Below are 14,654 nucleotides of genomic sequence, written 5' to 3'. Positions count from 1 at the left end.
GGTTTTTTGAGCAACAGTAATTTGTGCAGTAACTTGGACTTAAATTACATCCTACCCTTTTCTCTCTTTCTATCTATTCTTGAGTATGCATGTGCATGTGAATGTATGTGTGGGTTAAGTTGTGACCATTTTGGGAATTGTTTAAAAATAGTCATTTTTCTTTTTTTAACCTATGAGAAAGCCTGTTGTTTGTCTTTTTATTTGATCCTAAAACACTGAGGGATTAAAATACAATTTTTTTTTTAACAAAATACTATCTGCGGTCAGTTGGGAGGTGAAAAATGGAAGCCACCCACATCACTTACCTGTCTGTAATAGGATGGTGTGTGACTTGGTGGGGAACTTGCAGGTGGTGGTGTTCCATGCGTCTGCTGCCCTTGTCCTTCTAGGTGGTAGAGGTCATGGGTTTGGAAGGTGCTGTCAAAGGAGCCTTGCTGAGTTGCTGCAGTGCATCTTGTGCCGGTGGTGAAGGGAGTGAATGTTCAAGCTGGGGTGCTGATCAAGTGGACTGCTTTATTTTGAATGGTGTCGAGCTTCTTGTGTGCTTTTGCAACTGCACTCATCCAGGCAAGTGCAGAGTATTCTATCACACTCCTGACTTGTGCCTTGTTGATGAACAGGCTCTGGGGAGTCAGGAAGTGAGTTACTCGCTGCAAAATTCCCAGCTTCTGACCTGGTCTTGTTGCCACATTATTTATATAGATGGTCCAGTTAAGTTTCTAGTCAATGGTGACCGCAGGATGTTGATGGTGGAGGATTCAGCGATGGTAATGCTGTTGAATGTCAAGGGGAGTTTTTTTTCAAATAGTACTGCATGTGAACCAGAAGGTACAGGAGTGCTTCCCCCAACCCCTCAAGCAAACCATCTGCAAATCATGCCCAATCCTTGCTGCTGCAATTGGCCGGCCGTCCCCTTCAATACCCATGATCCTAAGCCTTCTGCCCCGTGATCTGCCTACCTCCCACTTCCACCCCGCGATCTGCCTATCTCTTACTTTGTCCAGTGATTTTTCCTTCCCTCCCAATTGCCAGTCCAAACTCCCCTTATGCCCCACAATTTTTGCTGGATCCCCACTTATGCCCTGTGATCTTTGCCAATTGCCAGGATAGTCCCCCACCATCCCTGGCTATGGCCTTCCACAGTAGGCTTTCCTGCCCGCTGGCCAGCCAGCCTTCAATCTGGGCATCTTCTGGGCAGGAAACAGAATAAAACATTGATGCTAAGTACCTGTAGTTAACTTGGCCCATTGGCCTGGGATTTCCAGGTTTCTCCCCCACAAAATCTCCTGGCACTATTAAAAGAAGAGCAGAGGAGTTCTCCCAGTATTTATCCCTCAATCAACATCATTAAAAAAAAGTTTATTTAGTCACATTGCTAGTTGTGGGAGTTTGCTGGGCAGAATGTTGTGCGGTCATTGAAGCGGGAATGGTGGTGTGGGATAGACAGAGAATCGCGTTGGAAGTGTCTGCCCGAAAATCTGCAATGTCGGTACTGGATTTACACAGTGGTGAGAAAGGAACAAGGCAGAATCGATGCCCCAACGCAATGGGAATGTATTTTAAATTGTAGAACACTTACTTTCAATACATTAGCATCTCATTCGTCATAATTTCATAGGGTCTTGGGATTAAGTGGATAGTGGGCGGCACGCACTTGCCTTCGAGTTGATGACCGTTGATGCCTGGCGGCACCAAGGCCAGCTTCAGTGCCGTGATGAGGCGGAAAAGATGACCAGCACTGCAAAGAGGAAGAGGGGGTCACAGAGGCCATTTTCAGACTGTCGTGCTGTGAGTTCTGCAATGGGGGTGGGGGGGGGGGTGCGTGGAATCAGAGTCATGGGGACTCTGCAAGGGGAGTCAGAGTCTCGGGGGCTCTGCAAGGTGGGACTTGGGTTTGAATGGTTGTATCGGATGGATAAACTGCTGGCTGAGATGTGTGGTTGCCAATACTGTAGGATGAGAAGGTTGCCTATCAGCAAGGGTGGGAATTGAGATCCATCAGGGATTCTGCTGGGAGAAATAGCAAAACCTCAGTTGCAGGACAGACACATCTCTGCATTGATATCACTCTGTAGACCATTGGTCACCTTGCATGACTATCATACATGCTGTCCTTTTAGACCCCCATGGCCTTTGACAGAAGGAGGGCCAAGAGGCAGCTGCACCTGCCTGTGAAGCTCCATGACAAGAGTGACAGCAGCTGGCCAAGCTGACAAGGGCCCACCTGTGTCAGAGAGTGTACCAGACTCGAATCAGCTGCCTGCAAAATGTCTGTGTGGCATTGTCAGTGAAGACTGAGCCTCTCCATGGAGACCGTCACTGAATTATGTGCCTTACTGTAGGACGAGTTGTGACCGATGGGATTTGGGGGTCACCCAATGCCAGTGGGCCTGAAGACCATAGTGGCGCTTAACTTTTACGGGCCTGGATCATACCAAGGATCACTGGGGAAATGTGTGGGGTTTCCCAGCAAGCAGCCCACCGCTGCATCAAGGAGGTGACCGATGCCCTGTTCAAGAGTGCCGGCAACTGTGTGCATTACAGGACCAACCCCGACAGTCAGGCTGAGAGGGTCATCGGACTCAGGAATTTCCCCAGCTGCAAGGTGTGATACATCGCACATATGTAGCCATTAAGGCTCCCATGGACTAGCCAGCTGCCTTCATCAACAGAAGGACTTGCACAGAATCACAGAATTGTTACAGTGCAGCAGGAGGGCATTTGGCCCATCTTGTCTGCACCGGCACTCCAAATGAGCAATTCACCTCATGCCATTCCCCCGCCTTCTCCCCATAACCCTGTACATTCTTCCTTTTCAGATAAGTCTAATTCCCTTTCGAAAGCCTAGATTGAACCTGCCTCCACTACACTCTCAGGCAGTGCATTCCAGACCTTAACCACTTGCTGCGTGAAAAAGCTTTTTCTTATGTCGGTTTTGCTTCTTTTGCCAATCACTTTAAATCTGTGCCCTCTCGTTCTCAATCCTTTCACAAGTGGGAACAGTTTTTCCCTATCCACTCTGTTCAGACCCCTCATGATTTTGAATACTTCGATCAAATCTCCTCTCAGTCTTCTCTTCTCCAAGGAAAACAGCCCCAACAGATTGAATTTTACACCACCCCAGCGGGTCGGGGTGACATGGGGGCGGCGTTAAATTGAACGGGAAGCTCCGGAAGGCCTGCCCGCCCCGCTTCCGCCTCCGGACAAGCTTACAGCGTTGGTATATGTCGATTGAAGCCAATCCTCACTCTCTTGTGTGGAGACTCCAGTCTCTCCATCAGATATGGCGTGTCCGCCCTGCATCCCTGCCAATTCTGACGCCTCTTCCTCGGCTGTGCTGAGAGGCCATAGATCCGGTATGCCTCTGCCTTCTCGCGCTGTCTCTCTCCTGTTGTGGGCCCTCCTGTCCTGCAAGAGGAAAGATGAAGATAGCCAGACTTCATAGAGAGAGCAACATGACAGTTCTGTTAGTGGCAGCCCCTACTGGCCTTTCACATATAGCTCATGCTGCCGTCCGTTCTCATGGGAGTTAAGGGGGCTGAGCTATGAAAGAAGGTGGCCTGTGGCTGAGATGAAGCCATGCATCTGTCAGGATGAGGTGATGCTCAACCCTCTCTGCCATTGCTGTTGTAGAGCCACCCATCCCATGCCCCACTTCCTCCTGCGTAGACACTTGCAGTCACTAAAAAAGAGAGCGGTCTGGAGCAATCAACCGGGAAGAATGCAAGAGGTCATTGACCCTCTTGCGGCACTGTACCCAGTAACCACGGCTACTGACTTCCGCAGCTATCTCCAGCCAGGCTTGCTTGGTCAGGTGGGAGGACCTCTTCTTTCCATCACTAGGGAAGAGAATCTCCCATCTTTCCCTTGCAGCCTGGAGGCAAATCTGGAGGGAGGCATCACTAAACCATGGGGCCACCCTGTGTCTTGTCTCAGCCATCCTGTGGGGCCACCTCAGGGGGTTGGCGGATGCAGAGTCAATGCAAAACAGGTCACAGCTTTGAGCAGCTAGTGGCAAGTGAATGAAAGGTGCAATGCAAGCAGGGCTGCAGGGCTTTAAATGCGGCACCAGCACCTGCTCTGGAGTCATCTGATGCCATATTTGGCGTCTCGCATCCCAAACTCGCTACGTGATCGCAGTGGGATGGCCACCCACAAATGCGACTGGTGCCCATTTCTGGACCTGTAGCTGTCACGGCGGCGGGCTCACTAAATTCAGCCCACCATGTGAAAATTTGCTGCCACATTTCTTACATTACAACAGTGACTACACTTTATAAGTGGCAGCCATGGCTCAGTTAGTCACATTCTTGTCCCTCTCCAGACAGTTGAGCACAAAATCTAGGCTAACACTGCAGTGCAGTTTTGAATGAGTGTTGGAAGTATTGTCTTTTGGATGAGGTGTTAAATTGAAGCCCCTTGGTTCTCTCAGGTGGATGTAAAAGATAAATGGCACTGTTTCGAAGGTGTCCTGGCCAATATTTATCCCTCAATCAATATCATTCAAAAAAACAGATTATCTGGTCATTATCACATTGCCATTTGTGGGAGTTTGCTGTGCACAAATTGGTTGCTGCACTTCCTTCACTACAACAATGACTACACTTCAAAAGTACTTCTTTGGTTGTAAAGCACTTTGAGACATCATGAGGTTTCAAAAGGTGCTATATAAATGCAAGCCTTTCTTTTTATTTCGTTGACTGTAAAAGATTTGAGACATTTGGAGTTCATGAAATCCAAGTTCCTTCTTTCTTTCTTACTTTCTTTATTAGAGATTCCATTATTGTTTTGTAGATAGGTCAAAATAGTTGGAGATAAGAATTACTCCTGACCTGAATTGTGTGATTGCCATGATCCCTTTGGGATGTCTGAATATTATTTTAAATGAACCAACCAAGTACTCAATTTTCAATTTAAAAGCAGTAAAGAGAGCATAGAATAAAAAAAGCCTTCAGTTCATCAAGCCCACTTCTTCCACATACTCTGTGCAATGGCCTAGATTTTCCTTTAGTAGCACCAAAGATAACCCATTTAAATTAAATGGGTTACGGATAGTGTTAAATCTAGGCCAAAGTTTCTTATGAAATGAAATTCCAGAAAATTCATCCATTCTCAAATAGCCACTATTCAATCCTCACTTCACAGACACCAGGAACTCCTATCTTACAGCACAGGGACCACTGGCCTTGATTTTGTGCCTCATTCCCCCACCCGACCCCACCACCCCCTGTGACTGGCAGGCAAGGGTCATGTGAGAGGTTAAAATCTTAAGAATCTGGATGCCGCCCCAGCTCACAGTGTTTCGAGCACTTGTAATATTAACGGTGATGGTTCAGCCCCTGGACAAGGCTCCCACTAAAAGCAACGGGTGCAGCCCGATCATGCATGGGCAGCACAATGTCAATTTAAGTTTAGGCTGTGGTCCTGTGAAATCTGCTACCTGATAGCAACAACATGGTGGATGTAGCCAACAGGCCAAAAGAGGCCCAGGTAATTTTTAAAATTGTTGCCTGCCTTTGAATTCTTTCCAGGCCAGGAGGAGGAGGAGTGCTTGGTCCTCTCTGACCCTATCATTCCCCAGAAATTGAGGGAATGTTCAGGGGGCAACATCCTCACATACTCTTTTCAAGAGGATATCCCAGCCTGTCTCTCTCACCACAAAACCGGGGAACCCCCCCCACCCCCACCCCCACCACCCACCCATGGAGGCTAGATTGGGAAGGGATGCGTGGGAGATCAGTGGAGAAGTTGTGGGCCTCAGAGGTGGGTAGAGATTATTGGCCTGGGTTGGGCATGGGAGGAGAGGAGGCAGAGATCATGGGTCTGCTGGGGCGGTGGGTGGGGGGGGGGGGACGCAGGATGTAGTTGGTGGGTGGGTACAGATTTTGTGCCTCAAGGCAAGAGAGAGGTCACAGGCCTTGATGAGGCTTAAACCTGTGGCTTAAGACGGATATATGGGCAGCTCCTGTCAGTGGCCCATACTCTTTTAATTTAGTTTTGGAAGGAGCACTTCTGCTCTTACTGGCTCCACATTCAGGTGAGGATGGATTGTCCGCTGAGAATTCAGCAAATCCTGAACTTATTTTTCTATCCTGAAAATGAAATATAAATGCAAGTTGTTGTTGTTTTATTTAGCCATTGAAATATCCTTTACTTTGTATACTGGAATTTATATACACTGTACAGCTACGTGATACAGAGTCGATTCCCATCAGCCTGCTTTGTTTCTTTTACCTCTCCTTTTGATTAGTAAGACATACTTGATCACCTACTTCTGTTGAGACTCTGTTTATTTTCAGTAGTACTGCTCTCTCTGATGTTGATGGTCTCTGGTGCATTTTCTAAGGAAATAAGACAGTTGCACAGAAGGCATGATCAAATGTAACACTTAACAGGGGGTTTTAGGGACAGAAATTGATATTTTGTGCATAAAATGGGTGCAAATCTTACCAATTTAGCCAGTTAAATTTATGGGGATCACATTTTAGGCCACCACAGGTGCATACATTAAACAGATGATAAGACCCTTAAATATGTTAATGACGGGCCTAACACCTGCTGACCCCTCCACAAAATTTATTCCCAATGAGCCCGAAAGGTGTTGAATCTGCCACGCTCGCATTTTTTAGCAGCTACCATGGTTGCCAAGTTCAGATAAGTGGTTAAATGTTTAAAATTTTTTATAAAGGCCTGCCCAAATTGAAGGCCAATGCATCGGTAAATGCCTGTAGAGGTGTGACAGCCTTTTACAGCTCACTGGAAATATGCTGATGAGGCCCGATGCGGGCTTTGGGCCTTGGGCCTTGGGCCTTGGGTTTCTTGTGCCCAAAAGTAGCCTAAACAAATTTCCAAGCCTCAACATTTTGTGGGCTTTATCATGATTTTATGATTTAGAGATGGGTCGAAATGTTTATCTGTCAAAATGTTAAGTGACAGAAGTGCTTCAATTTATTATTTGTTTCGTTTAGAATAATAGCTCTGCAGAAATAAAGGGAGACTGAGGTCTTGAAATTAAAATTTATTATATAATTTCTTAAAATATATCCAATTTTGTTTCCTGACATTAAAAACAGAAATTGCTGAAAATACATAGTAGATTGAACCGCATCTGACAGGTTATAACATTTTAATTGTGTATCCTTCATCAGAACAGGAAATGCTGACTGTAGATTTCCAGCATTTTTATTTTTAGTTCTGGTTTCCAGCATTTGCAGATTTTTTTTCTTTTTGTTTTATTGTTTGCACCTTTTATTCCCAATTGTTTTGTTCAAGATAAAAGTCCATCTAACTTCCTTACTTAAAGCTTTAACATGACTTATTCACTGTTTATTAAACCCAGTCATGACAGGGAAATTGGAATCATTTTCAATGAATATGTCTATAATTGAGTTTCCCACGATGCCCTTGTGATTTAGTTGAACAATCAAGTGCCTTGAAATTTGTCTTTTTAAATTTTACCATACAATTACATTGTATATCGTTCACTTGTATAAAATTCCTTTTCTATTATGACCAAGCCATTAAATAGTTTATTTTAAATTGAATGCAATAATAGATTCATAGAATCATACAACGTAGGAGGCCATTCAGCTCTTTGAAAGAGCTATCCAATTAGTCCCACTCCACTGCTATTTCCTCATAGCTCTGCAATTGTTTGTTTTCAAGTACATATATAATTTCCTATCTAAAGTTCCCATTTAGAATGCTTCTTCCACCCTTTCAAATAGTGCATTCTAGTTAGTGCTTCCATTAAAATAGCAAGCATAGGAATTATACATCAATGTGTTAAGCAATCAAATGCTAATATTCAAAGAGTTGAATTTCAAGGCATAATTTAGCAAAACGTTTCCTCACAATCAGCTCTAAGGTTTGTTTACAGCATCAAAATTGACAATATTCAATTTTCTTTTTGTGGGATGTGGGCATTGTTGTGGGCCAGCATTTATTGCTCATCCCTGATTGCCCTTGAACTGAGTGACTAGCTAGGCCACTTCAGAGGGCATCTTAAGAGTCAGACAGATTGTTGTGGGTCTGGAGTCACATATAGGCCAGACCAGGCAAGGACAGCAGATTTCTTTCCCTAAAGGACATTAGTGAACCAGATGGGTTTTTAACAACAATCAACAATGGTTTCATGGTCATCAGTCGACTAGCTTTTAATTCCAGATTTATTAATTGAATTCAAATTTCACCATCTGCCATGGTGGTATTTGAACCCATGTCCCCAGAGCACTAGTCTGAGCTCTGGATTACTAGTCTAGTGACATTACCACCGCTTCCCAGGTCTTTTGTAATGGTAAAATGATGTAGAATAGGAAGAAGGAAGTGTGCCACTTGAGACACCTGAGGCAGAATTTTGCCTTTTGGGTTGGGACCCTGACATCAGGGTCAAATGGAGCTCACAACCCCACACTGTGTGGGTAACAGTCATCTGCCAATGATTTGCTCTGAATAGGCAAGTTCGCCATCCTGTTAAAAGCCAATAGGAGGCCCACCAGCTTGAAAGGAGCAGCCACCTGCAGTTCTTCAGGTAAGGGAGAGAGAGGGTGCCCTCTCTCCAACTTTTTAAACTTCCAAATGAAAAAATGGCCTCAGCAGCCTGTCCACTATTGTGGAGGGGGAGCCCCTGCACGGTGCAGCCTGTGGCCGCAGCTGAGGCCAGGCAGGCAGGGCAGGCCTCAAAGCCTGCCTGGAGCACTGGTCCCCCCACAGTCTGCTGTCAGGAGGCTGCCTCCAGCCAGCTGGCCTAGCACCTGACCCCTCCGGGACCCAGAGGATAACTCTGATCCTCCCTCTGGGAACATGTCTCAGGGGGAAGATGGTGCCGGCAAATCGCCACGCTGGCTGGCAACACACATTTTTGTGCCCATCTGCCTCTGTGCTCACCCCTGGATTCTGGTGGCTGAAACAACAGTTTATAATGGAATCTGAAGTAGGTTGTAGTGGAATCTAGTTTTATTGCTCAGAACTGTCCAACATTGGACCAGACTTTGCAATCAGTGATGAAGCAATGGTGCTTGCCCTCGACTTCAAAGAAAGCTGCCCACAAAGATCTAGCAATTTCTGTGGTGCAGATTTTCCCTTTCCTAACAGCAGTTTAAACCTGGTGTCAAGTCAAGGGGATCTCCAGGCATCTAGCAGCAGTGCTATCAGCAAGCAGGATAAGCAGCCAATCACATTGAAGTATTCTCATTAACAGCTAACCAGGGAATTAAAAGCACTCTTTCTCCTTCGCTTTTAATTTAAATTTTCAGATAGCGAAATAAATGATTATGATTGAAGCTAAAATAAAACAAATACACTTTTAAAAAGTGATTATTATTTCAAAAATATGTGGATTGTTTTTTTATCATAATGGAGAAATTGGCATTCCACAAATATAAAATTAACGTTTCAGGGTCAATGAGGTTTTTTATCAGTAATTATGAAGTTAGTATGCCAATAAAATTCCAGTTATACCTAATTCAACAAGGTGTAACTTTTTCAAGGATTTTTACAGTGAAACTAACAACCTAAGAGTGAAAGTTCTCGTCAATTCATAGATTTCCTGTTGATTGCAGTCTGGGGTTCCTCAACAGCACACCCTGTGGAGGAGTGTAGAATCACTTACAGCATCTTCGACATTTCCACGTTATTCTGCGCATGTGTGAAATCCACAGGTTGCTGTCGGTTTCAGTGGAGTAATGACAGTTGAATTGTAATAGGGCAGGAAACAAAGAAAATTCCATGGTAAAACTAATCACTGAAACTGACTTGTAATGATCAGTACAATTGATAGAAACTCTACAAGTGATTATAAATAGGATTTGGCATGTTTCTTTTAAACATGTACAGAGATAGGTTTAAAATCCCAGGACCAAGCCTGCACCTATACAGTGCGGGGGTCATTCAGACCAGCTTTTTGTAATTGGGCATTGATGCTGTTGATGGAGGAAATTGATGATGGCACATTACAAGCTTGCTCGAGGGACAAAATTATACTGATGTGGATGGGACTGCTCCATCCTTCATTTCATAAGGTTTTGCCTGAGGAACAATTCATCACTCCAAAAAATCAAAGGACGAGTGCATTTTGAAATTCACTTCCTAACCTTTGAGAGAAAATTTTTTCAAAGCTGTCTTGACTGGTTTTGCAAGTACATTTTTATTTTGTATTTTTCAGTTGCTTTTATTTCATTCAGTAAACTTTTTTGTTTTATTTTTCAATTGTTTCTTTCTTGGCCTCTTTTGATTACTTTTTCACCTTTAAGCAATGTGTAAAGTTGAATTCTCTATTTAAACACCTGGAAGTGACCACCTAAAAATCATTGCCACTGTAAAAGCGATGGTACTGAGCCTCAATGGTAGCCCACAAATGGGAGCGGACAGGAAGGCAAAAGTTCACAGAGAAGTGTGATCCTGCAACATAGTTTTGGCCGGGGGTTACTTCAACCTCTTTGAAGATTTCTGGGTATTCGAGCTACTGTCTGAAGCTTATTGAGAATTTAAAGGGGCATCTACAGAGAAAAAATGAATTTCCCCATGGGGATTCCATCATTCCTTTGCTTTTAGTGAGAAAATGATTGGGCATATAGGAAAAAAGGATGGAATCCAGGAGAAGGTGGCATCATGTTCATAAGCAACGCTTAGCCAACAGATGTCCCTGCAACAGGGTTTATAGTACAGAGGTCTTAGTTGACTTTTTCATATTGTCAACATGACCGAGATAAACTAGTTGACTTGACTTGAACCTGACTTGCAGCCTCTTTCCACCAAGGACACAGTCTTGCTTGCAGCTGTGAAGACGCTAGCCCTTACCCTTTATTCATCTAGGTGCTTCCAATCAGCCTCTAGTGACATTAGTAACAGCACAGTTAGCAGTTCATCGCTGCAATAGACACATCATGGATGTCCTGGTCATGCACTCCTTTGAGTTCATTCATTATCAGAAACCAAGGACAAAGGCCAAAACCATGTTCAATGAGCCCCTGGACATTATCAGGATAAACGTGGAACAGACCATTGGAATTCATGTGTCCCAAATTATAGCGACTTGTTGTATTCTCTATACTTCGGCTGGTGCAAAAAGATTGGGTCTTCCAAGTACAGAAGATGAAGAAGGAAGAGACCAATCCCCTTCTGGCAACATCAAATGGGTGTACTGGCAGAGGTTCAGCTTCATTGAGATGTCCATGCACCAATGCCTATGCAGACTGCACCTCTTCAGGGAGGTGGTGTCGGAGCTATGCAGAATGATGGAACAGGAGTTGAGGCCACTCAATGCCTGTTGCCTTAAAGGTGATGCTGACACTCAATTTTGTTTGACAGTAGATCATTCCAGGGATCATCTGGAGATCTCTGTAGCATTTCTCAGTCAGCAGCCCATTACTCATAAAGGAGGTAACGGATGCCATGTACCATCGGACTGGCCAATATATCAAGTTCACTACTGATCAGGCCAGTCAGGCTGAGAGGGTAGTCAGCTTTGGGGCCATGGCTGGTTTTCCCCAGGTGCAGGGGGTCATTGACTGTACTCATGTGGCCATCAAGGCTCCCTCACAGCAGCCAGGCACCTTTGTGAACAGAAAGGGCTACCACTCGTTCAATGTTCCTGTGTGACCACCATAAGTGGTTCATGCAGGTGTGTGTGAGGTTTCCAAGAAGCTGCCATGACTCCTACATTCTTAGACAGTCCTAATTGCCTCAGCTCTTCAGGGCACTCAAGCACCTTTGTGACTGGATCCTGGGAGTCAAAGGGTATCATTTGAAGTCATGGCTTCTGACGCCTGAATGCAACCCCATTGCACAGGCAGAAGACACATACAACCGCTGCTCTTTGATTACAAGGGCCACCATCAAGCAGGCCATCTGGGGGAGTCCTGCAATACTCACCCTCAAGGATATCCCGCATATTTGCCATCTGCTGCACTTTGCACAAGCTGGCACTGCAGAGGGGAGTAGTGTTGGAGCCAGAGGAAGACACTGATTGAGTCGTATCCTCAGAGGAGGAGGGTGATCATGACCTTTCTCAACAGTTGCCAGTCAATGAAGATGACACCAAAGTTGGATGAAGATGGGGGTGCCAGGCAATAGGACACTGACAGATGTGGCAGGGAGATTCGCGACTCTCTGATCAGCAGACGTTTCACTTAGAGTCGTAGAGTCATAGAGAGATACAGCACTGGCCCTTCGGCCCACCGAGTCAGAGCCGACCAACAACCACCCATTTATACTAATCCTACATTTAATCCCATATTCCCTACCACATCCCCACCTTCCCTCAATTCTCCTACCACCTACCTACACTAGGGGCAATTTACAATGGCCAATTTACCTACCAACCTGCAAGTCTTTGGGACAACTGGAACGGCACGCTGAGACATGAATTTCTTCCCCAGAGGCGTCCTTGCTAACCTGTCATTGGAGACCCTCTGCGTCTCTATGTGCCCGTGACCAGTATGTGCAAAGGCTTTTATCAAAAAAGACACTCGCGGGTCCCTTACCTTTTACTAGCCATACAGTCATTGGATTTAACATTTGACTAATGTCAACTGTTGCATTGAAATGAAAATCCAATTCATTCGAGGGTGCATTTCACCAACTTTAACTTTCATCACACATTACACACATTTAAAAGGAGCAAAATAATATCACCCAGTGAACCCCGTGTGCCAGTCCATTCATTTAGGTGCACTCTTACGGTAACTTCTATGGGGTGCTCCCCCTGCACCTTGAGTTGATGTGGAGGCAGGCTGCTGCCTTTCTTGCTCTGGTGCATTAGATGGTCATGGCTTGTGTCCTTCAGGTTGCTCAACCCTACTGGGGCCCGGCACATTTGGGGCCAGCTGCATCTGGGGCCGCCTGTGTCATCAGAGAAGGACCTAGTGAGTGCATCACCGTCGAAGTGTCTTCAGCTGTGGAAATGCCCTGAGAGGAGCCCCACTGCCTGAAGCCTGCCCCTTCTCTCGTGTCTGAGGCCTCACATTCACTCCTGTGGTTGCCTGGAGAGGTTGAGGTCCTGGCAATGGGGAGAAGTGTGGCTGGCCCATCTCATCCATGCATTGCTCCATTGACCTTCTGGATGAGGCTATGCTCTGGATGCCTGTTCACAACTCCTGCATCCATTCAGTACTACACTCCATGTGTCTCTCAATGGAAGATGCCATGCATTCACATGCCAGAGAAATGGAACCACTCATGTGATGGATGTACTCCTCCACTGTTTGCGCATGAGACTTCACTACCTCTGGAAATTCCGACTGATCTTCACACATTTGATTTATCAGCTGGCACCTCTGCTGCTTTGCTGTTGACCTCTGAGACTTGTCATCTGCATGGAGCTGTGCATCGTTGTGCTTCTCACTCCTCCAAGGGGAAGCCATCACTTGCCTCCCCTTGGTCAGGAGCTTCCAGTGGCAATAGAGGCCCACACATGTTCCACATGCCAGACATGGTATAGGGAATGTTGGATCCAACCAGATATTTACACACTCTCCATGCCATGCCCTCAGCGACAGGCTGCCCTGCAGTGACCCATCTGATGTGCATGGCCTCCTCCTCCATCGGAGTCACCATGGTGATAACAGCAACTCCACCTCCGGTCCGTTGGCGCTTCCTGGCATTCTGAGCGCACTTCTCCTGCAAGCATGAACATAAGCAATGTCAGTACTGTCCCATGGTGTGTATGTACTGGTCACGTTGGGACATTGTAAACGTGCAGCCCCGCGCTGCTGGGATGGTATAGTGGGGCAGCCATTCAGCCCCCACCTCAATGCAGCATTCACTCATGCCTGAGCATGGGTCTTGAGTGCATGACAACTGCACACCTTAATGTTAACATTGATGCCTGGTGTTGCCCAATGCATTAGTCTACCACCTGCTCTCACATATCATGGATGCCTTTCGATTAATTCTGGGCTTCCATTTGCCAAATGTAAATGCCAATCACCTTTCCAGACCGCAACAGGTCATTAAATCCTTTCCTGCACTGGATCCAGATTCTGCCAATGACACCACAGCTGCTCATGCCGTCTGCCACTTCCAGCCATGCCTTCTTGGTGTGTGAAGTAATCCGGCAATAATGAGGGGTTATAAGGTTAAGAGAGTTATTTTTCCATGAATGAGGGATGAAAATTTTTTTTAAAGTGTTCATCATCCTAAAAGATTAAAAACGTTCATCTCTATAACACTAAACGCCTCAGTCAAAAAGCTTGCCTAATCTTAGAACCATAAAGGCAATTTCAGATAAAGAGGATCTGCTCCCAAAGTCATGAACCTCATCACATGGTAAAATATTGATAACATAGTTTTACAAATGGTCACAAAAGCTACCACAGTGTAATAGTTGATAAGATGGTTTTATGCTGATAGCCCTAAACCACAGTCAACTGAATTTTTGACAAAACTGAACAAACTCAAAATCTAAATAATAATCTTGAAACACATTTAGATGACTAATGAAAAATTGACCATCATGACGCTCGCAGCTTGGCTTTCTTAGAAATCCAAGAGGGATAGACTTTACCTGGAAATTAATAGTTATGCACCTTTCTTAGGAATCAAAGAGGACGGACCTTTCCTAGAAATTAACAGTTATACAGCCTTATTTGAGAAATAAAGGGGGATAAATCTATCTTATGGTTGAGATAATACCCACATGTGTAGGAAATTAGTTA

Source organism: Heterodontus francisci, chromosome 2, assembly GCF_036365525.1.
Source record: "Heterodontus francisci isolate sHetFra1 chromosome 2, sHetFra1.hap1, whole genome shotgun sequence".
Taxonomy (NCBI): Eukaryota; Metazoa; Chordata; class Chondrichthyes; order Heterodontiformes; family Heterodontidae; genus Heterodontus; species Heterodontus francisci.
Note: the sequence above shows the minus strand (reverse complement) of the source record.